Here is a 27,547-nt window from a genome sequence, read left to right on the forward strand (position 1 = left end):
TGACTATTTGTAGAAGTGGAGATGACCTCTGCTTGGCAAACGGCTAACAGTTCCCTTTCTATTTCTATAACGAATGAGCTACCTGCGCGTCCAGATATTATAGTCTATCTGTCAGACTTTGAGTTGCCTACATGCATATCCAATCAAGCCGAACTTGATGCCACAGAAAACAAGGAGACTGTCAAGGTAATTTGGCAACCTTTGGTATTTCATACAGCTTATCTTATAAAAGTTTTTTAATGTCACCGGGCTCAATGATGTTCTGACTTCTTAATGCTGCTGCCCTGCGCGTGTTGTTGGAGATGGATATCAATTGTAACATGTTCATAGCGAGTAGCTAAACATAGCTCAAAAGGTAATATTCCTGAAGCCTGTTAGTGTTGCATTCTCACATGTTTATTGGTTATAAATCAAGCTTTATGGAAGGCAAATGGTAAAATAACTATATTGTTGGTAAATATTGTTGTTATTATTATACATATACAGTATACATATACAGTCAAACATGGATAACTCGTCCACGGATAGCTCGAACACATGGTTAATTCGAACATTTCCTTTGGTCCGTTCCCACGTAATGATAAATTGCTATAGATAACTCGAACTCAACACTGTTAATTCGAACTGTTTTTTTGCCCAACGGCTACCGAAACGGTTGTTATCGCTTTAGAAAATCACTTTATTCAAAGCCATAGAGGTAAACTTCATCTTTTCGTAATTCATAAGCGTCGTTATTACCACCATCGGCAAAATATTTTTGTCAACGACTTTTCTAAAGGTTTGGTGAAATTTGATTTATACTGCTATACGATGAGTAGCACGGGCTAGCCGGGTCACGCGCGCAAGGATTTTCGCCACGCATATACAAAACAAAAATCGCATGTTGTTTTTGTTTTGTATGTGCGTGGCGAAAATCCTTGAGTGCGTGACCTGGCTAGCCCATGATGAATAGTTTTCCGACGTTGATTCCGTGTTGAATCAACGTCGGAATGTTGAATGTTTAAAACGTCTTAAAAATTGTTGTAATTAAACTTTAACGTTGTCTGAGCTACAAAAAACTATTCATCGTTTGACCTAAACACAGAATACGTGTGTACGTTCAATAAGTATCTATTAAAAAAACGTGAGTGATATAGAATGTACGTAAAACCTCGTAAAACTTCTAATTGAACTGCCTCGGAGTGTTGCTCTTAACGAATCCCAGGTAAAGTAAGATAATCTTTGCATAAACTTCAAGAAAAAATGGCAAAATTGATCGTGGGTAAAGCCCCAAAAGAAAAAAATGTCTTTTCTTTTGAGCATTTCAACAACGATCAAGTTTTGCCAATGTCAATCTGAAAAACGTCCTGGCAATAACATCACCTCAAACAACAAACCAATCTCAAGTGATAGAAAAATCTCTATACTTTTTCATAAAAACGTTTTAAACTTTACATTAGAAGCATTTAATTTGAAACAAGCCATTTGTGCTTTTGATTTATATTATAGTTTGTATATGTACATGTATCTACTAATAAATAAGTAAATATATGGACTTGTGACAGTGCTCTGATAACTTGAACGCTCTGATAATTCGAACACTTTTGCTCGGTCCCTTGAAGTTCGAGTTATCCATGTTTGACTGTATATATGTATACTGTATATGTAGACAAAATCAATGCCCGGCGTCGCCTGGTGATAAAAACGTCTTTGCGCAGAAAATTTATTTTTATTCAACATATAACAACACTTACCATTCTAACCTTCAAATCTCATGTCATGAAAAAAGTGTTTTGTGCAGTTCAAATAAGTTAAAATGAAAAAAAAACTGTAAAGGTGTTTAAATGTTAAATAATTAGCAAGTAATGGCTACATAAAGTTTGTTTTATTACAACTACAATGAAAAATTATTTGGTAATACAATTGAAACGAACTGAGAAAACCAAATAAAAATCCTGAATATGGTGAATTAATAATAATAATGATTGCATAGAAGTGTGTGTGTCTGTGTGTCTGTGTGTGTATAAAGAAGGTTACTGTTCCACCAAAAGCTATCAAAACTTTGAGTATGTTGATACTGGTAGCTCTCGATACCGGTACAGATGTAAAAATGAGATATCGGATGGTCTTTGTCTGACCGAATGAGAAGAGAATGTAGAGCCAATTTCTACTCGATATAATTTATGTCTTTAGTCTTGAATTTAAATATTTAGTCTCTGCAGATTTAGCAATCAAACTTTAGAAAAGTCTAGAAATAGGAATATAACGGCATATTTGACATTTCAACGGCAAATTTGAACAAATTACAAATTAATGAAATAGATAATGAGTAATTTTAAAAAAGCTTTTAAAAATTTTATAAAAAAATCAAACGCGAAAGGTAATATTAATTAATAGTATAGAGTACATGCTTAGCGTGTGCAACCGCGAAAAGGATATACAGTACATTGAAAGTCGGATAACTCTCCCTCGGATGGCTCGAACACACTGTTAACTCGAATGAATTTGTTTGGTCCGTTTCCACGCAATGATAAATTGCTTTAGAAAACTCGACCTTAACTTTGTTAACTCGAACAGCTTTTTGCCCAACGGCCACCGAGACAGACGGTTGTTATTGCTTTAGAATATCACTTTATTCCAAACCATAAAGATAAACCCCAACTTTTAGTAGTTCGTAGACGTCGTTATTACCATCATCGGCATTGGACAGACGAATGACAGACAGACATACATTGATGTTTGTATACAGTGAACCCTCACCATATGATATTACTCCTTTCCAGTGTTGGCATCGTAAGACAGAAATTTTGTATACAGGGGTATAGAAACCCACAGTAATTATCCAATGCCAATCCCTGGTAAAAATCATCAAAATTTTATATACATACTGTACATATTGAAAATTAGTTACAAAATAATGTGTTAATCTTAGTAACTATAGTTACCTACAGTAACTTTAGTGTATTTATTGGTTATAATCTGCAATATAATGTAACATCACAATATACTATGTGCAGTGTGGAGTACAGTATGGAGCTCTTATTTTTGAGACAGACATGCTACATAAATGTTGAATTTAACTTAAATTAATTTAACTTACTAAACGCATTCCTAAAGCTAAGTTTTAGTATGTATTTTACGAAACTTCAACTTTTTCACCATCTAACGTTTCATCACTTATCTGTTTCCGGTTTCATTTTCACTATAACTAATAACGAATAATGCAGAACTGAGCAAGAGAGAGTGACCATTATATCTATTTCTTGCATTGTGGGAAAAATTTTAGCAAATAGTATATCAACATCTTCATTATTGCGAGGTATTCAGCCTACCGATTGCTAAATTTTAATTTCGAGAAATATTTTTGTTGATATTGTATGGCGAACAAATTTTGTAGGTCGAGAGCAAAGTTTCACATCGTCAGGCGAAAACATTATATAACAGGGTCCGTCATAACCCGAGGGCGCACTGTGTATAGATAATTATGTTAATATCCCACTTTGTCATTGCCAGTGTGTCAGCTAGTCTGCATGAACATTTCCACATCTTTTCATTCAAACTTCACACGCATGTGCCTTCCGCCTCGTTAGAAAAAGTATTTTGTTTCCAAACTCTGTCTCATTCCTGAGAAACAGCCTCTTAACCACCTACCTGTCTATCTGATTGATAATGGAAGACATCTCAGGCATCGCCGAGATTGCTACTAGTTGTTAATAAATGTTCTTCTATGTCACAATTACAACGGAACCTTGTTGAAACCCCTCATCAATCAATTACAGACAGTGTGGGCGCAAGCCATTGTTAATGTCGTAATCGGAATTCCACCTGTCTTTGTTTTCAGTATTATCCATTATTTGATGAAACGATTTGTTGGAGTTGTGTTTCTCCTGAGGGAGTAGAGAGTTTGGATGGCTTTTAGTCTGTTTATGATTAGAGGTACCTTTTACAAAGACTTTACCGCAAACCAACTCAAACACTGACTACCCAAATTAGGTCACCCGTTTAGCAAATGAGATACAACATTGATAATCATTGAGAACAGGATACACCAGCATTACGCTCTCCTTCAGTTATTGCCAGGCATGATTGGTTAATTCCATGGTGTCCTCCATCAATGACAGTCGTCCAAAATGAACAAACATGCAGCATGTCACTCATCTTGTGTCAGCAACTGGGACAAAACCATTTTGCAACCATTTTTCGTTTTACACTAAATAAACTTTGTCGGCGGAAAAGCAACTCTAATACATCATCCTAGTGTAAACACGCTTGTCAGGTTTGAAAGTGATTTCAGTCAACCAGTTAAATTTTGCATTCACAAGGTTTATTAGCGAAAAAAATTAATTTTCACTGTGTTGCCCCACTATACATCCGCGCTAGTTTTTTAACTTAACTTGCGGTGCATTCACTGAGCTATGTTACACTTCGATCATGTCATGCGCTAAACCTTTTGCGTTATTGCAGCTCTGACAGTAATCAGAACTTATTTATAAAGAGTGTGATTATAATATGCTTTATCTTCATTTTCTGTAGGTTGTGTAAGTGTGAGTCATTCTCTGTCGCTTATTGCTCCTGTTGTACCTTTAATGATGGTAGATAATCTTCTCTACTGGTCGCAGCCGATAGCTTGCCAAATAGTGTTTATTAGTCCTAGAGCAAGTTTCTGCGTGCAGGAAATTGATTTGTTCAGGTCTATCAGTAACTTCTAGAGTTTCGGAAAGATAATTTTGTTCTTTTTCTTGATGTTCAGTTCTTTATCATAAAAGGAAATATTTTACCAAGTGAATATGGCCTACATACGAAGCAAATGCCATCTCTACACACATGGCATGATAGTGTCATTTTCCTTCCAGATTTACCTTTCTACTTTTATTTTCTTGCTCCTTTTTCGCAGAACTCATGTTGTCTACTTTCTTAATTTTTGTTGAATAGCAGTCTTATTTTATAGGTCTATGTGGATACGCCAACACCTTTCAAGGCTTCTATTGGTCAGGGATTTAACGTGACCTTCAACTGGATGTTTGACAATGTAACAACACATAGTCACACTGCCGATTCATCCTCCTGTGGTGGCTTGAGCTGTTACCGTTCCATAGTGGTGAGCGTTCCTCTCCAGCGCATTCGACATGACCTTATATTGCTTGTATTTGTTACATCCATAACCGTTTCCTGTTTATGACGCGTAGCACCTTCTGGAAGGTTCACAACCATTGAGTTGCCACGCTCTAGTGATTTTATGAACGTAGTTTGTAATCAAGAATGGTCAACATTAAAGCGTGGTTGTTGAACAACCCTCTAGGTCTAGCTACACGTGTCCCTGCAGTGTTACACAATCTATGTATTTCACTTAGAGGGTGTAGCTTGGCCTTTAGTTTCCACATACAGTAGACCCTTGCCATGCGATTGTCATTAATTCCAGTGTTGGCATCGTAAAGGCCAAATACCATATGGAGGGGTATAAAAACTCATAGTAATTATCTAATGCAAACACCTTGCTAAAAATGGGGAAGTTTTTAGCAATGTGTTTGGACACAGCTCTCTACAGTACAGTTCATGTTTTAGAAACATGAAACGTGCTGTAGAGAGTTCTTACATAGACAGACATATAAAATATGTAAACGTTGAGTTTAACTTGAATGAGTTAAGCGTACTAAACACCTACTTAAAGTTAGGTTTCAGTATGTATTTTACTAAACTTCAATTTTGTCGGTGGCTAAAATTTTATCACCTATCTGTTTCCCATTTCGTTTTCAATATAACTGATAAGGAATAATGCTGAACTGAGAGATAGCGAGCATCGTATCTCTTTCAGGCGTTGTGAGAGGGATTTTGTTGAATAGCATATCAACATTTTTGTTATTCTGATGTATACAGCACACTGACTGCCAAATTTGAATTTCAAGAGATATTTTTGTTGATATGATTTGGTGAAAAACATGTCGTATGGCGTGGACAAAAAAACATCATGTGTGACATCGTAAGGTGAAAAAAATCATATAACAATGTCATTGTAACCCGAGGGCGCGCTGCGCATACATTCTATGAAACCATGGTGTTATTACATAACCATTTTCATGGTTATTTCTCGATGAGATACACTTTCTCAATTCCCAGTATTGCCTGTTGAGATTGTCTCAAATCGAATGTGTAACCTTTGTCAGCGTTAAAAGAGTGGCAGCATTGATGAAGTTGGTCACCTATACATGACAAAGTTGAAACAATTGAATTCAGTACGAAAGATTGAGTGTTTATGTTTGTATAAATATTAAGTTTTTCTCCCGACATCGCATGTGCTATGGGACTTTCACTTTTCTTTTCATTACGAAGCCTACGCATTAGCTAGACCAATCAAGTTTTGTCTCTGACGAAACAACCTTGTTGCCAATCACGTGCAACCAATCAAAAATCTTTTTGCTAAGCAATTCCATTTCTATTTATTTTTCCACATGAAACGGGAAAACCAGATCGCTATTGTCATGGCAATAAGAAATTCACCGGGCTCGCTCAACGCAAAAGAAGCCTCAGAAGTTTTGCAAGAGTGAGATTCACACAAAAATTTGTACTTATCTTGTAGAGAACTTTGTTCTGAATAAGATGCATTTTACAGTGAAACAATATCTGCATTGATTCTTGAGATATTGTATAAATACTAGGTATATCAAATTTTCGAAAATCGTTCTGAATTAATTTGGTCAGAATAGCGAATCTAGCGCAGTAGCGAAAAAGTTAAAAAATGTTTGAACCTGGTCTCGAGGCCACAGATCACTAGCTTAGATGCAGTGTCTGCTGGATATTGGTGCTCATTGCTAGTAAAAGTATGTGAAAAGTCTTTTAACCCCGCAGAACCCAGGTGGTTGAAGCCATGATAAAAAAAGTTTTCTTTTGTATTCTAGTTGGTTTCAGCTTCCTTTTTGCAAGGGTAAAAAGAGAAAAAATCATCATGACTTTTTTTAATGTTTTGTGCTTTGTGACGAATATGTCACATTGGGCAATACAGTGTAAATTAAAAGCAAGAATTGAATATTGAATGTTTTATTATAATTATAAAATTGCATGTGCCAGTATCACTGAAATGACATAAATGATAGGACAATAAGATTGTGAACTGTTACAGTTGAGCAGGACCTTTTTGAATCATGTACATGACAACTCTTACGCATGGAAGTCCACAAAACAATTACGTCCGTCCACAAAGCACAACCGCACACCACATTTACTGCACATTGTGTTAGTGTTATTTATTTCACACAGCCTACACCTTCCTCTCTTTTTACTTTTTGCTGGCCAGTGGGCCACTTGATCTTTTCTCACATCAGCACATGGAATGTTCACAACCTTTTGCTTGGTTATCAGCGGGTTAGAAGATGTGCGTCGGCCACGCTTCTTGTCGCTGTCAACTGATACCAGGCACTCAGCTACTATAGCCTGAAACTTGCGCTGCGGGAGCATTTGTTTGTCTGGAAGCTGCAACAAGCGGCATTCTCGCTTGTACATTAGCCAACTATTGACCAGAGCCACGTATAGAAAATGCCAAAAGAGGTAGATATACCATCTTCTAGACTGTATTCTAAATCGGTACTTTGCCAGAAAGGAGTCGAGTATGTCAATACCACCCATGTGGTTGTTGTAATCTGCCACAATTGCAGGCATGGAAACATCAATCCTTTTCTTTGCCTTGTCCCATCTTCCAGTCATGCGCAGTGGCTCTACACAGGTATGGGTCGAGAGCAATGTCACTGCTCGGTTGTCAAACCATCTAACAGCCGAAATGTTGTGTCTTCGACCCGAAAGTCAAATGACCCTCTGCCTTCCTTCTTGAGCTCTTTTTCACCTTTGATGTTACAGTTTGAAAGCCGATTCTGTCTGACAGTGCCAGTGTACTGTAATCCCCACCCTAAAAGTTTCTCCAGGAGTGGAATGTGGTGAATAAATTGTCTGCATAGATCTTATAGTTTGAATTCTTTGCTAGTGTAGAGACAAGCTTCATCACTACATCTCCACCTTGGCCAAGGTGGCTTCGGGTGCCATCGCCACCTTGATAAATGTCAAAGTCAAAGAGCATTCCGCTGGTACCAGCTCTACCCCATACCTTGAATCCCCATGGATGTGGTTTGCTTTTTATATACTGCCTGATTGGGCTGGTTGTTCCTCGATACTGTACCATCATTTCATCAATTGAGTTGCGCTCTTCTGCTGTTACTTTTAGGCACTGATCCCTCAGACTGTCTAATCATGGTCGAATTTTCCAAAGCTTGTCTTTCTTCTGTTCATCTAATATGCTGCTATTGTTGATAAAGTGCAGTTGGGTAGTAAGCTGTTGGAACCTATTCCGTAGCATTACACTACTTACTGGTACATAGTTGGTACTTTGTTCCCAGTATTGTCTCACGCTGCTCATTCGTACAAGGCCCATATGAAAATACATTCCCATCATCTGCTCTACTTCTTTCTTCGTGGTGTTGATGATTTTTCCCGTTTTTGTGTGCTGTAGAGGTTGGTATTGTCAACCATGCCATCAATCATATCCGCAGTCACAAATTGTTGGAAGTACTGATATGGTGTTTTTATATTCTGATTAGCTGGAGCCTCCAATTTGGCACCGGTGAATGCCAAATTTGGTGGTTGAAAGAGCTTTTTCCTCCAGCGGTATGAGGGCAGGACTCTTTTTGGTACATTGCCGGCTGTAGGTGCAGTTGCCTGCACTGTGTTACATAAAGGTTCTTCATCACTTTCATCACTTGGCTCGCAATCATTACCACCAATAGTCTACAGTAGATCAAGAAACAATGTTATAGATGTTAATTTTGTTGTCGAAGGACAAGTTTAGCACCCTAAAGCAACAATTATATCGAGACCAGCTGCGCTTACGCCTACATATAAAGCATTCACAACTAAATACCTGCAAGTCTGGATGCCAATCTTCATCTGAATCACTCTCCTCATAATCTTCAATTTCACTGTCATCGCCGTCAATAATTTCTAGTATATCCTCGACATTCACGCGAGATCGAGAAGCCATGTTGGTTACCACCAAAATTCAAAAATTTAATTACACTGAACTACTATTTCACAGAACTCACGATGCTCAACTACAGAATGTGACTATGCTCTTCTCAAGTTCTCAACTTATATACCATCGTCAAAACAACTCACTTGGTGCAAAGAATATTCACCTTTACCTTACTTGATAATCCATTTGTATCGGTGACGACCCTCAGTTTAAACACAGAAAGAACTACATAATTGGAACCACATATTAGCCAATGCAGATTAGTTTTACAATGCATGTTTGTCAGCCATAATTCAACTATAAGCTAGGAAGTGCAGGAAATGAGAACAAAGGCCCACTGTTACACCGGTGTAACATGAATTATTTTTGCTTATGAAAAGGACCAAGACATCAAAGGATTTATTACATAATTATTTTGAGTAAAGTACAGATCCTGTTAAACAATATTAAGGATGATTTTGGCAGTGGAAATGCACTTTGGACTTGAGATTATTTGAAGATTCTAGCCAGTTCTTGCCAGTGGCTGGCAATGTGGCACCTGCTCTTTTTCAGGATGGGCTATAAATGCACAACCCAGTATACTAGGGAAAAATTGACTCTGTATGTAAATATAGGACAGTTTATGTACTCTAGATAAATTGAATAAGAAAATGATAATTTTACAAGGCACCACAGCTGCTCAAATGTTATGTTACGTATGCGTCACAGAGGGCTCTTTGGGGTTAAATATTATTATCCAGGCAGCACATGGTTGTTAATACTCAACATGGACTAGCATTTCTGTACAAGTAATTTGACTGACTCTGAACATGGAGTTGTCTGTACTACCGGTTTACTGTATTCATCGCATGGTCTCTGATGTCCATGTGTGTGTCGCATCGCAATTCTGTTAAACAAAAACATTGAATATCAACCACATCATTTAGAATTCATAAGTATATAGCCTTAGTTCTTTGTGATTAATTTTGCTATAACAAAACCTTTGAAAGCATCTTCTTTCAGTACTAAAATTACTTTCAAATAACGTCTTTGTGTTTGTTAGAAAACTCATAGAACAATTTATATTAAAATAAAACTCAGTATTAATGAAAAAAGTTTTTACTATGAGTTTTCTGGCTCAAGGGCACTCAGTAATAACAGAGAAGCGTAAATACAGGGTACTTTCCGGACTGCTAACAAGATAAGGCAATTTCTCAAAGAAATTTGCGCATACATTATCAAAGGCCCATAGAAATTTTGTATTTGGAAACTCGAAATCATTGGTCAATTATGCCAGGTTTGTAAGTTGGTGTCTTTCTGTTGTAGTGGCATGGCTTCACTACCTTGGGGGTGCATGAGGTAGCTGTCCGGTTCTCGAACAGATATGGCCAGGTAGCGACAAGCTTATCAGTCATTGTCGTTTCAAAAGATATTCACAACGTGTCGGTGGTGCCCGAACAGACATCGCTCACAACCTGGGCAGACGCACGACTCGCGTTTAGTGTTCTCACATCCAGTCGTTACTTCACTTACATAGAGATCAACCTGGGAGATGGTACCGTCAGCCGATTCTCTGCAGCTGATCCCATCATCAACAGGATGGACCAGAATCTAAGGTAGCCCCTTGTACTATATCAAAACTGTCTTTGGATAAAGCATAAGATGGTGCTGCGCTATGGGCTGCGCTATGTCCTGTGCTATGGTGTCTCAATTGTATTGTACTATTGAGTTTGATATTTAACACAAGCAGTAGGCTTGGTGATGTCTGGGCTTTCTTCCATTAAAAGTCAAATAGCCTGAAGGAGGGTGTTTAAGAGACTGTTTTTCAGGATCCAAGCAGAGAATTGAAAACAAGTAGTTTTAGCAACCTGGTGGAAGACGCGGCGCGTAGACGAACTGAGATTTATTAATATAGATATTTAATATGTTTATATGTAATATAGGTGTTTTATTAATGTATATTTAATATGTTTATATGTCATATAGATGTTTTATTAATGTATATTTAATATGTTTATATGTCATATAGGTGTTTTATTAATGTATATTTAATATGTTTATATGTCATATAGATGTTTTATTAATGTATATTTAATATGTTTATATGTAATATAGATGTTTTATTAATGTATATTTAATATGTTTCTATGTAATATAGGTGTTTTATTGATATAGATATTTAATGTTTCTATGTAATATAGATGTTTTATTAATATAGGTTTCCAGTTTTTTGCAAATTATAAATCCATAGTATCGCTGATACATATGTACCTGTAGGTATTTGCATGCTTTTGAAAGTGAATTGGAAGATGCATTAGATATGGCTTCTATAATTTTTCGGCTCTCTAAAAAAATACTCGAATTGAAATAAAGAAAAGTTTGACCCATAAAGATCAGCACTTTTTTGTCGTTTTCACCTGAACTATGTTAATTCTTCTTTGGTTGTTCACCAGAATGTTTAAAAAATGTTAAAACATGCTCTTATACATACTCGCTTGACAAATAGTATCATGTATTCATTTACTAGATTTAGGTAATGTAATGGTCTGTTGAAACAGTTCCAAATACTGATTAATATTGGCTAGCCATTAAAAGAGAAAGTTTCTGAAGCCAATAAAGGATCCTATCACCTTTTTCATTATTTTAAAATATTTTAACCTTTATCATGTTTTGATGTATTACAATACTTATTATTAATAATAGTACACAAGGCTTACTCATTTTCATACAGTATGAAATTTTCTTCAGTATGACAATGATTTTAACTTGCTTTGGGATTTCTAATCTGGCTGTCATTATGCAGATATAGCTGTGCATAGATGTATCGTGAAATATTCTTACATTCTATTGTACTAGACTCAGTAGGCATACTAGTATGACGATTGAAAAACTTTAGTTTTAACCATTACATAAAATTAGTTTCTTGTAACTGTTTGTTTGACCAATTTTCATAGGAAATTTCTTATGAACTTGCTTTAGTTGAATTTTGTCATTTTTTGTTTTAGACCAGCGCAACGAAATGGATATAGAAAGGTTACGTCAAGCTATGGAATCGGCTGTCTTCTCACCTTTGATGCATATATCGCATACAGCACTAGGGAAGGCCATTACAACCTCACTTGGTCTGTTTTTAACAATGACACCATGATCAACTCTACAGAGCCCATTCCTTATTCAGGTACGAGGAGTGAATCATGTGATAATGATGACTGATATATTAAATTTTATTAAACATATTTTTCATATTTTAAACTAGAAATTCCTATGTCATACAGCCCACGACTAAAGTGATATTGGAAAAAAGAAAGGGTACTGATGGTTGAGAAATGCAATATTAGCAATCAAATGGCACTGCAGTGCAATAGGATAACTGCAATGGTAGCTGTTATGTACTGGGTGTGGGTGTTATTATATACAACAAACAGCAATAATTAAAGGAAAAGATTATATGTTTATATCTCTCCCCCTGCAATAGGGGAAATGCAATATTGGCCAATATTAGAAGTAAAATGCACTGATATTATTAGAATAACCAATATTATTAATATAGTAATAATAGAAAACCAATGCACAATTTTGTTTACATTTCAAAATGTCTTAGCTAACAATATCAAGAAGTTGTGATATTTATATAGATTTTTAGAAAATCTATTTAACAAAACTATTTAGAAAAAATATTGCTCATCATCGATGTTGTTAGTGCGACTCATACTTCAATAGTCATCCAAACTTATTAAATATTGTAATAATCTCATAAGAATCATTAGAAAAAAATATCATCGTCATTTCCTTTACTTTCACTGCTTTGGACATCAGTTAGAATACCAAAGTACTCAAAAGTTTCCAAAATGTCAGTTACTTTGAAATCGGCAAAAAAGAAATGATTTCAGCACTTCTACGTTAATTACAGAAACCTTCGGCAATTCGCCAATGCTATAGACTGGTGAAATGTGCACGTTATTCTTTCGTGAAATGTGCACGACTTAATGGTTCTATTCTCTGTCGCTCGGCGGTTCGTTTGCCGGTCTTAATTTTGATAACAGCAAGGCTTGGCAAGTTTTAATAACGATTTTCAGCCAAATTAATCTGTCTATTTGTGTATAATCCGTTCAGATGTGTAAGTTTTAAAATACTGTCAACACTTTTCAAAGACTTGGTAATATATTTAAATATGTTTTTATGTGTTTTGTATCGTTATTATACTTAAACAACTACACAAAAATGGTTAAATTTGTTGATGAGATTTCGGTACAAGGGTTTGCGACGTTGTTGATGAATAATTTTCGTGAGTTGTGTGCACATGCATTTATCATAAAACTCTCAAACAATCGCTCCGCTCCTTTGGTCGTGGGAACATTTAAACTGCAGTTTCACTCTGCAGTTAACCCAAACTAACAAATGGACAAAATTCTCTACAGTATTTGTGCTGTAGTCTGTTGCTGTTAGAGACGCTCTAAGCTGTACACTAATCCTGTGTACTGTTACTTTAAAGATGCAACTCTAATTACCTTAGCATCTGTCTAAGCGGATCAACAGTCAGTGTAGAACAAGTATGCAATGGCTTATGAAATATATAGAGTAAAAGATTGTCTCTGTTATAGTATATGAGCCCATTGCTGGCATGAAGTTTCAAGGTCATCTCTCATATCAAGTTGGAATGACTGCTAGGATATCAGTCTACTTTGACTCAGTGTCTTACGAGCACACCAGTCGGTGGACCTTGATCAACGCAGACACTGGTGAAACTACATACACGGTAGGTTGATTGACGTCTCATCTTTTGTCGTATAACTAACCTAGCATGCTCTTAGTCAGATGAAAAGTAGTTAAAGCCAGATTATGTTGGGCTGACTATTGCTGCACTGTAGGCAGCGTGTTGCCCGCACTACATATTGGTTAGATCATTTAACCCTTTCACTGCCAGATGTCAGCTGTGTCTTCTGCTGCGGTTTCACAATAGTTTCAGCTCATTAGTAAGCATCGTTTTGTTTCATTTAATATCAAACAAGTAATGCTAAAAACAACTGAAAATGTAGATTTTAGCTTCCTAACATATTTATGATTAAAAAAATTATTATAGTCCACCGTAACGGAAGTCAAATATCACACCAACAATATGATTGAAAATATGATTTCACTTTCATGAGTAAATTATAAAAATTTTTGTGATATTGAAAGTGCTCCTTACCAATAATAATAATTTAAATAAACTGTTTTAGGTCCAACTGAATTGTGGTTGCTGTAACCAAATTGAATATTCAGCAAAAACTGTAGGCTATACTTACATTATTTTGGTAAATTTCCTTATCGTAGCATTAGCTCTTAAAATGGGAAAAATTGACTGCAAAAAATTTGCTCATGTGAACATGTAACATTTCAATTGGTTTTGGATTTGTTGAGCAGAGTTTTTGCCAAAGATGAATGACTGACCTAAAAATCAAACTATCTTTTCCGAGTTGTTGGCTGATGAAAAATAGTTTACCTGCGAATCTTATGTGAAAAGAATGTCTCAAACTGCTTGAAACTCACTCGATAAATTCTGGGGTTGTTTTAAGAAGAATTTTAGCTTCCTAGTTTCACGCCATCTTACAAAAAAATTTAAAAACTATTTTTATCAGCCGGTTGAGCTGAAGGCATTGCCAGTGTGAAATAGGAGCGAAAGAATAGAGTTCCTTGTCTGTGACCACATGAAAAAAAATAAAGTCAAATTTGCTGATTTGAGTCGGCTTACCTTGCCACTGCTGTAAATTGACTAAAGGGATGTCCCTGACATCCCTGACAGATATCCCTGAAATTTAATAAAAGCCTTGTGTGTTATCAAAGGATTTGACTGTGTTTTTTTCACTTTTCCTTAAACATTGTGCAGAATCACCTAGCCATTACTGTTTTTGAGCAATAATGCGTTTTTAGGTAGTTTTATCATTTCGTATGCAGGTTACGGAGGAAAGAGGAGATGAGTTCAGCCTGATGATAAATGCGACAGGCACCTTCAACCTTAGGTGTGAAGTTTGGAATCCAGTCAGTGGTATGTAGTCATTCTTCACCCACTCAACAACTAATCTAGAAAAACGGAGTAATTGTTAGATGCTAGACTTTGTTGTAGTAAGGCTGATTGCGATTAGAGGTATTGAATAAAATAGCATACGATATGTACTTATCGATAAGCATAGGCAGCTAGATAAATTCGTTGCGATTTATATAAAAAATCCAGTCCAACTATTTCGAAGTAGCTGAGTGAAGTTGAGTTGATCACTTTAGTACCTGGTTGTCTGCTATTTATTGAGGGGTGATTGCAGAGAAAAGCTTTGTTGGGTTCACTAGTATCATAGTTGAGCGCTGATGAGACATACTTTATTCATTTGCTAATTAACTGCAACATTTTTAGGGAATACATTCAAAATATGTGAAATAAAAGAAATGCATGTGTAATTTGGTTTTAGATCATTAAAGCTCATATCTTCCAGCTTTTTTGAACAGATGTCATATTTTTAAGCACTTTCCATTTGAGCCATCGAATCAGAGTGCGCTATTTCTCATGATAGTGATATATTCTTAATGTCTATGTTATAGAGCCTTTGAGGAAGGAGGTCTTGATACTCATTCTCGAGAGACTGGGTAACCTTTACATAGACCCTGTAAATGACACGCTGCGTATTCCTACTCACCGAACTTTGACATTTGGGGCACACTTAGACTCGGGTTTTGGCGCTAACTATTTCTGGAATGTAACATCAGTACGCAGATCTGTCAGCTACATAGCGCAGGATAACCTAGGTCTTACTGGAGAATGTCACGTCACCTTTGTGCAGCCCGACATCTACAACGTGTCAGTAAGTGATCTTTGATAAAGTTTCTCTTTAATTGTTTGTTTATATTAGTATCAAATTATATAGGAGTTGTCTTTCCTTCTCAAGTCTACATTCACTGTCTCAATCCTGTTTGAGTGGCTTTACATAAGAATATTTTCATGTAAACTCATTGAGGTCCATGGATGCAAATTGTTGCTTTGCCAAGTTTGATGCGCCTATTGCTGGTTCATTGGTATCAAAGGAGTATTTTCAGTCGTGTGGGTTAAGTTACCCTCTTAATTGATTTGAAAAATTTGTTTTTATTGTAAGTTATTCAAGTTTTTTTAGCATTTGCTCGGGATTGGTTACATTCTTCGCTGAATTAAAAGATCAGTCGTAATCCAGAGTTATTCAAACTTTTTTCAGGTTTCAGCGCGGATTGGCGCAGTTTCTACCTCATCCTTACATGTGCGTACTGTGTATGTGTATGAGAAGGTATCACGTGTTACCTGTATAGCTGAGAATCATCCTGACTCTAACTGCGCAATAAAAGCTTTCCTGTGGGTTGGTTCAGACGTCAGTGTGAACTTCTATTACCCTGGTGAAGTTATCTCTCGGGACTTTTCTCTTAGCAATCAAATAACAGTCGCACCATCCCTTTGTCCGGCTATTGGGTGAGTCTTAGCTGCATTTCACTTTCCATGGTGTGAATGTGGTACTTTTTAGGTTTTATCACGCAACCATTAGACCGACCTCCATTAGACAACCATCGACTTCAATATTTGGTGCTAGTTTACCTTACTTAATATGCACAAACATAGACTGTCTTCTATCGCAAGTTGATAATCTTGAGGGTAGTATATGTAATCAACTGGAGGCAGTGCTAAGTGATGTCAAGGATCACTTACTAGAATAGTTCAAGGATAGATTTCTAGGTTTACTGCCACACTGTTGAGTTATTGTTGGCTCGTTACCTACAACTCGTTTCGATTTGATGTACTATAGAATCCTACATGGTGCAAATAACTTGGTAGATTAAATTAAAAATTGTGCAACAAAGGTGTTTGGTGAGTAATGCACAAAAGGCTGCGCATAGATTAGGTTATTGAAGACGTTAAAAAGTCGTTTGACAGAGTTTGTCGCTAGAAATCTCATTAAAACTTGTTTTTTATGTTAGTTCTTACTATTGTTGCCGTTTTATTTTAATGCAGCTTAAAAATTTACTGTAACTTTTGTTACTTTTGTTGTTATGTCATTGTGATCGCACATGTTTATGCTGGTCTATCGTTGTGTTAACACACGATTGTCTTGTGTTTTAGTGTCCATGACATTCGGTTAGTTGCCAGTAACCTCGTATCGAGTGTGGAGTCGTCTTGTCCTGTTATTGTACAGCCCTCGGCCGACTCTGTAACCATAAGTGTTACTGCAGCATCTCAAATGCAGTTGTCAGCTTCTGTGTTACCAGGTAAGCACTTTTTCATGCATGAAATAGTGATACACCATCATTTGGTTGATAGTAAAGTCTTATTTGAATGCGTGATGAGCAAATCTTTAACTTTCATTAAGATTTCAAAGACTACTAATCGCCTGTTGATGTTATTCAAGATCAGTGGCTTTGTTATTCAACTGTTGCAGCTTTCTGCCCTTCATTCAAAAGAGATTCCAGTTTCTATTGCATTTAGTATTACCCAATTAGATACAGTAGATGCTGCTATAACGGAAACCTCCTATAACATTAATTCCACTTAACATAAAGAATTTATGTTAAGTCTTCTGCTTTGTAAGAAACATAACAAACTGCATATAACATAAAGCGTCATGTTGGTGCAATTCTTAAATTTGATATGAATAACAATAATTCCATAATAAGCCTTATAAGTGATTTTCTCTCTTGTCGCACTTGGGAGAGAGTATCTCTATTATATTTCTTAGTGCCCTGACAGTCTAGTACACCATTAGAGATCGTCAGGTGTGGGGATGAAGCACAGAATAAGTAGCGTAAAATCCCTATAATGTAAACATTCTTGGAACGTTTATGGCTCCAATTAATGGTCATATAGTGATGGTCAATCCCACACTTTGCCTAGTATTTGACTGTAACATGATCACCACAAATTTTGGTCACTTTCCCTGACCTGTGGCAAAGAAGTTCTACTCTAACTTTAATTTAAACTTTCTTTCAAACCAGCTTATGTTTGAAAAGAAGTAGGGATTTTTCAACTGTCCGGGTTCTCTCATACGAAAAAATTTGACTGACTCTACTTCTGCCCACAACTATTTGATTTTCTCAAATATAACATTTATGAATGTGAATATGGAGACTTTCCCATGGTCAAGATAGTCAGATTTTACACAGATAATATTTACATCTTGTGGTGTATAAACACATCAATTTTGCAATGTGCCTTCTAACTCTTTCAACACTATAGTAGAGCAGGAGGGCATCAAAAAGCTGTCAAAAAAGTTATTTATTCCTTTTGAAGGTGGGCTATGTGATAAGAGTGGCTTCTAGATCAGAATTTGGAGCTGATTTCAAATATCTGGTTTCTACACCTCTCAGATTGTTCATTTTTGAGCAATATAATTAATATATTATTTTAATTAAATAGATGTCTGTAATGTTTTATGTGCTTCTACCAACAATGTGATTATGAAAATAACATATAAATACTAAATAATTAGCAATAACCTAAGTTGGAATCAATTCTGGTAACACTAAAATATTTATTCTTCAAATACTATAATTTAGAATTGTATTATATAATATTATGTATTCCCAATTTGGTTGATATTGTGGCAGCTTTACAGTTTGTCCTTGTTATTCCGCAACTCCTATATCATTACAGATCTGCAAAACGAAATGAAAAGTATTTATAAAGACTTAGACCATGTATATACAACATTTTAGTATACATATATTCATAATTAATGCTTATTATGTTGAACCGTTTACTTTACTATGCAAGCGAAATCGCAATTATTCAGTCTTTTATACGATGGGACACATATGTATTCTAATCAAACATGAAGCACACCTTTGATTACAATACCATTCGAATACTAACCTTCTAATTCACAGTCATCTGAGTCTTCTGCATCACTACTTTCATCTTCATCCTCTTTATTTCTATTGCTACAGCAGCTGCTTCTGCACATGTCCATACATTTGAGATCTGTATTGTTGCACTGACAGCGACGAGACTGGCACCCAGTTTTGCATCGACAAAACAAGTCCACGAGCACATCAAAAGGTGCTGGTTGTTGTGTCATCCATCTAGCTTTAGGCTCTCTCTCTCTCTTCCATAAACCATCCATGTTGCTGGGGGATGGGGCATTGATAATGATTTGCTTGGCTATTCTCCATATCGCGGCCTGATAGGCAGCCCTAGAAATATGGAGATTTAACTCATCTAGTGTGGGTGGTAGGTTTGATTGTGATGTGCGAGACGGTGAGCAGATCTTATACCGTGCTTCATCGATGGAATTTGTCTCTTCACTATATAATCTGCATATGAATGTCTCAATAGATTCTCTTATTGCACAATCAACTTCAAAATCTGTTCCCAATGATTTCAGTGTGACAGAATTCAAGATTGTTCTTTAGCACCTTGAAGAAAGTTATTTTCCCTTTGGAATAGAATGCACTTACACTGTCGCATCCACTTAGAGTCTTAGAGCATGGAGCCCGAGCAGTGCTTTGCATCGTACGGGTGTGAGGACGGTAGACAGACAGCCTGTTTACATATCTTAACTGCTTCTTACTACAGCAGTAAATGAGTTTTTGTGATGGCAGCTCATCCACTAGAGATAGACAGCTTAGGAAAACATCTGTGTCCTGGCACTCGACTAGAACTTTTGAGCTGGTTTTGTCTTCCATTATTTTTGCAATATGTGATAACATGCACGTATCTGCCTCCTCGTGGTCTGATGTCAAACTATCTATTTGACTTACAGCGATTGATTTGTCAAGGTCATAGCTGATCATGTGGCATTTTTGAGAAAAAGCTGTTACAAGATCTAGTTTCTGCTTCACAGTTGACTTCCTCCATGTATCCTTTAAAAATTTCACTAGAGCAGTCTTGTTTGAGCCATCTGCTAAAAATTCAGACATTTTTGGCACTGATTAGTTCGGACTAAACACAGCAACCTTCTGCCTTCCTTTCACACTTCTACGACTTCTCTCACCTCCTTTAATGCTGATATCAGAGTATGTGTCACAAACAAAATCCACATGACATGTGCGATACACGTTTGCAATACTAACTATCCGTTGCAAAAGCTGACTTGCAACCATGCCAAAAGTTGGAGGAGCTTTCAGGGTCTGAATTTTGGCCATAGCATCAACCACAACAGCGTCAAAGACTGGTAACAAATCCTGGTTAACATAGATTGATGGTTGATCATCAACATCTTCCTCAACAGCAGCCATCAGAGCCGACTTCGCAGTTTTCAATATAGAGCAATCAAAGTTAGCCAGGGACCAGCTGATGTTGCCAAGATAGAATTATAACACTTTTCTCAAATCCAGGTTACGCTGTTGGCTGATCACTAACAAATTCTCAAACAGTCTGTGCGAACACTCTAGGACTTTTTCTTTTGATTTTTTTAGCTGATGGTAATGTGGTGAAGGTTTTGAGCTTGTTTGACTTGATGGATGCATTGAAATCAATTTCTTGGGTGCTTAATCTCTTCTGGACAAATTCTGAAAGCAGTTTCTCTCCTATCACATTTGCCATTTCAAGATCCTGCTTCACTTCCATGGAGGCTTTTGCACCACTGGTAATATCTACTAGCTTGGTGGTTTGAAACGCAAACGGATTTATTCTAGCTGTTATGAGTCTTTCATGACTTCCCTCATTTCCTCATCAGCCTTCCATGCCTTTTCACGCATCTCATAACTTGCTGCATCCAAATCACCAGGTACTAGCATCTTCCTCATGTCTGTATGTACAGCTGTTCGTACAGCTGTTCGTTCCGGGTGAGATAGAGTTCAGCGTTGAGAGGCCGATTATTCCTGGTAAACCCTATGATTCCACTGTTAGACCTTGAGACTCTTTTAACTGTTTGCTCAATAGATTGGTCACAAGCAATAGAGCTGAATGGACAGTGATGTCGTGACTGATAAGTAAAATACCCCTTCTTCATAAGAGCCTCATACACCTTGCGATGTGATACTTTCAGATTAGTCATCTCAGCACAGTACAGCGTGCCATATCTAGCGTAGTTTGTGTGATCATATGCAAAAAACCAAGGAAGGATCATACATGTAATTTATCTATAAATTTATGTCCAAATTGTAGGCTATAACACGTCATGTAAACTGCAAAGAGTTAGTTTTGCTGCTCACAAAATGTGCAGACAAAAATGAAAATGTTTTCTTTTTCTCCCACCAAAGTACCATCATCATGGAGTAATTATCATGAATTTGTAAAGTTATAAATATCTAATCTCACTTCTTCTGTTGTATCACATTCCTTCTGTCTCTTCTCATTTCTTTTCTCAGCTCTTTCCATAACGAGTTTGTTACAATACTTTTTATAACAAGCATAATGAAATAACAAATCTTAACTCTCATCAAAGTTTTCAACGCTTAGCACTTTTTGAGCAATTTTACATTGAATGCTCTCTTCTTCCAATATCAACCATCTGTTTGAATAATGTTTGGCCGTCTCATATTGAAGTTTAGTCACTCTGACTAAGACTTCACAGACTGATCAAGACAGTGAAGCAAGCAGTCTTGCTGCATCCTTGGCATGGATTTAGAAATACTGAGAAATGACTTACCTATTCTCAAATAAAAGCATTTATAAATTTGAGATTATAAAAGAGTTTTCTTTGTCTGATATGTAAGGTTTTCCAAGCAAACTCGGAGTTGCCCCCTCCCATTTCAAAAGTGCTCTCTAGCTCAGAAATGTGCAAGCACATAGGTGTAGAAACATTATAATTGAAATCAGCATAAATTTCTGACTATAAAACATCTTTGTTTGAGTAGCCCACCCTCTGAAGGAAAAGGCTGAAAGATAAGTTTGTTCCTGCTCTACTACTAGTGTTGCCTATGTTGGCGCATATGTGAAACTGGTGGCATAGGCAAGGCACAAATTCACTATAAAAGCTGTTCGCGATTATTTTAGTTCCTGTGTATTTATGGAGACAAAATTCAACATTTTGCTTCTCACAGTTAAACAGTATCAGAGTTTTCCAGATATCCCATCACCAACTATGACAAACTTGCATAATTCCATAATTCAGATTCATAAATGCATTAAATCAATATAACTCATTAAACTAGGGGTGTCACATAACACATAGGTATGACGGGACCAAATTAAACATCTGTTTATTGAAACTTAATGAGGCCAACAAAAAAGTCTTTTGCATATAGATTAGTGCTATCATGTAATAAGAGAACACGTAAAAGTTCGCATTTGAAGTTAAATTTATTCACCTTGCTTTTATATTCATTTTTCATGTATGATGTAACAAACATGTTTCATTTATGTAAACCAGTTTAACTTAAAATATAAGTTTTCAATGCAGGTATGCTTTTCTGTCCTGCTTTTACCAAACTTCAATATTACCTAAACAAAGATTTAATGAATGTAATATGAGTTAGACTTTGTTAAAAAGCGCTTATAGAATCATGAAATTTTGATGGACAATTGGCTTTGCGTCACTGCTAGAGGAAAATGCTCAGTTGGGGAACCTGCGGTTTAAATGTTGTGAAATCTTAGACACACATGCTTGAATATGTGTATAATAATCATACAAAAAGATTGCAGCTCAGCTCATACATTTGCAAAATGACCTCTCAGATCCATATTTTATGGACAGACCCACATGCATTCAAGAGATCTTTGGAGAACAATACGTAATATCTTTAGTAACTTGTCCTTATCCCACTTGTGAAACTTCCTCAACTGAAAGTATTAACAGTCAGTTTTGTATTAACTTGTTTTCAGCTGATGTCACAGATCAGGTGCTCTATGTCTGGTGGTACGAGCAGGATGGCAGAGGAATGGAGAGTGTTAGTGCCCTTCCATTTCTCACCTTGCAAGAAAGTCAACTCAATTCAAGTATAGTTGTGAACCTACATGTGTATGGGTTAAAGGGTGGCACACTCACTGTTCCTCCCACTTCCTATCAACATACTCGTTCCTTGCTAGATCATCCCACTGTTGTGAAACCTAATGAGCCTGTTGTCATCAATGTCAAGGTGGGTCAAGTCAATGAAATATAGCAGCAGAGACGCGTAAATCGTTTTATTTGCATTTGTATCTCTGTGTCAATTGCTGTTCTAGTTGGAGCCATGTGAAACAACTGTCATTTGATATTGATAATATTAGCGCGTAATTTTTTCTTCCTCATCATTGCCTTATAACCAGTTCCTTTTAGTACAGTCATACCTCGACATTGGAGCTTAGTGCGTTTTGGGACTGAGCTCGTCTGTCAATTCACTTGTGTCTCAGGGCATTATTTCCTCTATGAAATAACTAAATACAAATTCATTCGTTACCATACTAAGAAAAAAACACCTAAAACAGAATACATGTATTATGATGGAAAAGCGTGTTTTGTAATTTAGTACGTTCACTAAAAAGTGACAAATACCTATTACAGTAGTTGTTAGAATCTGCAATAAAATGTAACAGTGTTATGTACATTACTGTAAGATTTTAGCTTCGAGACAAAGACTTGATGACAACGTGTTCGGGACACTAAACTTTTGTGACGCTACGTCACAGAAACTTTGAATTTAACTTAAATTAATTCAGCTTATTAAATACACACTTAAAGCTAAGTTTTAATCTTTTACTAAACTTAATGTAATTTTGTCATTTTAATTTTTTTATTATCTGTTTCCGGTTTGGCGCTTTTTCCCACGTTCACTAAAACTTTAGCCAACCTTTTTAAAACTTTTTTCAAACTGATTCGAAGAGAAGACAGAGCGATGCTGTTCTCGAAAGTGGTCTCTTGCATATTTGTCCATATCGTAGCCACCCATAACCGGCTCATTGCTCGTACCTCAAAGATTACTCGTATCTCAAAGAAGAAACTTGCTCAAAACGCTGCTTGTATCTTGATTTTCTCATATGTTGGGCCACTGGTATGTCGTGGTATGACTATACGTGCTTACAATATCGGTTTACTATTAAAATACCTGTTACAGTGTTGTGTATGGTGTATAGCTATTGTTTTGGTTTTCGTTGGAATGCGATGGCTGCTCTTTGTATTGTATCATTCTTTTTGTCCTTCTATGCTGCTGCATTCCTGTCTTACTAATTCTACCTTTTGATTATTCTTAGCAGTTGTCTTACCTTGTAATAACATTCATTGCCCTGTGACTCTAGGAAGGTTAGGATGATATTCATTATAGTAATCCTTTTGTAGAATGTAGAGGATTTTTCCAGCCCAGTGATAAGAGTATTCTCAGATGAGTGTTTCTTCAACCAGTCTCAATCTACATGCACAGTTAGCTCTGATAGGTCACAAGTTGCTACTCTCAACTTTTCTGCGTTTGATCGCTCTGGTAATGAAGCGAAATGGTCATCAATCATAGCCGTAGTTCCTGTAATTCCCGGCACTTTAGATATGGCTTGCCCTGAGCGACTTGCAGCGAGCAGGTAGATACCTTTCTTACTAGTAGCTGCAGGTACTCCATAAAAATTTCCATTCTTCCCAGAGATCTCACTAACCATAAAACTTTAAAATGTTTGACAAAAAGTTTGGTCCATACTTTCACATGCAATATTAGTGTTTTCATTACCATCTTGTGTGGCTGTTTGTTTTCCGGAATCTTTTACAGTACATATACTTTATTTCAACATGTTTCGTCATTGTCAATCACAATTCCAAATGTTTATCCATTTGTAGAATGTCAAAGACATCTCCAATGGGAAATGAAATTGCTTGTCCTATAACCATAGACTGCCAAAGTTTGCTGATTTAATGGCAGGAATTTTAAAACTTATTTTAAATGTCTCCATTTTAGAGACAGTATTCAAAAATATTTATTCTAAAACTTTTTGGCGGTGACAGTATTGGAATATGCAAAAATAACCTTAGCCTGTGTACCCACGCAATCCATGTGCACTTGGCTCATCAGTCAGAGTCTGGCATGTAGTAGTAACAACTTGATGCATTGTAACTCAAATCTTTAGTTGTTTACCAAAAATCTTCACTCCATAATGCATTGTTGAAAACGTTTTCACAGTATCAAGACGTGCTTTGTTGAGCTTCGGTCATTGGTGTTAATAGATTGAGGTGCTGCCCTAGAATTTATGACACGGACCTGCTCACTAACCATCTAATTTACATGCAGAGTGATTTAACGTGATACCTCTTGAGCATACGCTTTAAACCTTATTGCTGACCTACCAAAGAGCTACTTGAACTACTGCACTATTACATATGCTAAAGGGCTTTTATTCATCTACTGATATAGTTGACTTGATGTATATTACGACTCGTCCAGGTATTCTCAGACTCTTGTTCGTGTAAGCTTGGCCGAAGGGAATCTCGCAGACTACTTCGCCTATTTCACCTGGTATAAAAATGATGAGATGCTGGCTAACACAGCTGTGCCTGCAGTAAGTTGATGTAGCTGATTATTTGAACAGTGAGAACTGTTTTCTATTATCTTTATAATTGACATTTTTTGACCTTGAAATGAAAGAAACAGACTCCCTTGTCAGTTGCACTTCAGTTCCAAGACAACAAGTTTTTGCAGTGTTTGCAGTTGCTGTATAATTCGTAATTAGGTCAACAGAAGACCCTGTATATTGAAGTTGCTGTATAATTCGTAATTAGGTCAACAGAAGACCCTGTGTATTGCTGTTACTGTATAATTTGTAATTAGGTCAACAGAATACCCTGTGTTTTGCAGATGCCATATGAGTTCTCCACAGAAGGAGACTACAATATTACTATTGTAGCAAGCAATGCTTGGGGCAGCGTCAGCGCATCCTGCTTTGTCACTGCAATCACACCTCTTATTGAACTAGAGGTCTGTTTATTTGCCTATTCGACTGTTACATTCATCTGCTGGTAAAAGCTGTCATATTTCTCATACAATGTTTGCTTGCTCAAACTTGATTGAATGGCACCAACTAAAAATCAGTAGGTCTTGCTACCGTTGCTAGCCGTCGCTAGCCACCATTGCTAGCCACCATTGCTAGCTACCGTCAACACATGCGTCAGCTAAATGTGAGAGATGTCATGAGTGACCATTCAGTCAGTTCATTCGTTACAACGATTACCTTCTTGCGGTAACATTAACGACACCGATGTATTAATCTTTGAAAACTCTTATTAGAACAAGATGTGTGATGTTTATCTATAGCGCTATATTTTAAATTGATTATATAATTGTATTTACACATTTGGTTATAAATATCCCAGAGCAGTACATGTCATTTTACTAATTATGATACAATACGATATCTATACATACATGTATATGCATGTATGTATGCATGTACATATGTACATGAGTATGTATGTACATATGTATGATTGTACATATGCTACATATGTATATTTGGATATATACACATATGTATATATGCATGTACATTACATGCATGCATACATATGTAAATACACACATATGTAAGAATATATGCACGCATGCGCGCACACACAAATATCTATATATGTATACCTATATAGATACACACATGCATAAAAGCATATCTTGTAGGAATATATTAGATGAACCATGAATGTTATCATTTGCAGTTTGACTTCAATTAGAATACCGATTAGCGGATGGTTTATTAATTGAATATACATGTACCTATAGGTCATTCAAGTGGGTAAAGCCAACAAGAGCTATATGATCATACCACACTTAGCTGGTTTGCTTCTATATCTTTGATGAAAATATGTTGTTCAACGTTTTCCACACATTTTAGAAGCTGACATCGCTTATTCAAAATTTATGAAAATTATAAAAAATATTATTTTATGCATCAAAACTGTAAAACAATACAAGTCATCCATATTCCTGTTTTCTTGTAATACACTGGTCTGTTGGCTATTTGCCATTTTGCTACTTTGCAGGTGAAACCAACTGTCGTCTACAAAATTGGCAGGTATCGTTTAATATTGGAGCCAACCGATATAACAGTGATTGTATATGGCCCAAGAACTCTTTTCAATCTTACGATAGACTATGGAGATGGTCAGAATACCACATACAATGCCTCTGCTATTCAACAACTTCGATGGAGTCCGTGAGTAGCCTATGATTTACATTTCTGCACTCCTATTGTTTGTTTGTCCTACAAGTTCAAATATTTTATTTAAACATTTAGTAGTACGGCTTGGCAACGAATTCACGTATATCCAAGATCTGCTCGTTTCCATCCAAGATCTCAAGATTCTAAATGTTTCTAATTAGTGAGTAGGTAATTAAATTGCCTATCGTACCTGTACCTAAACAAAAGGAAACCATTATCTGCATGCGTTGAGCCAATAAAAAATGATTATAACCCATCATGAGCGTAGTTTCGCTTCGCAAAAACCTTATTTTCATCACAATTTTTTCTTAGCAATGACCATTGGTGTCAGACGCATTACAGCTATAACGGTTGCACTAATTGTAGATCAATTGACTTTGAGTGATTTTTATTGAACAATAGTACTACTGAGAGCTATTATTTTATTTTTAGCACTAATAATAATTCTGTAAGCTGTAATAATATTGATAACTTGTCCGACTCGGACACGCTCAGGGTCATAGAGGAAATGCCCAAAATGTGTCCGAGCTCATTTTGCAACATCTTTGTGG

This window comes from Watersipora subatra, chromosome 2, assembly GCF_963576615.1.
Source record: "Watersipora subatra chromosome 2, tzWatSuba1.1, whole genome shotgun sequence".
NCBI classification, from domain to species: Eukaryota; Metazoa; Bryozoa; class Gymnolaemata; order Cheilostomatida; family Watersiporidae; genus Watersipora; species Watersipora subatra.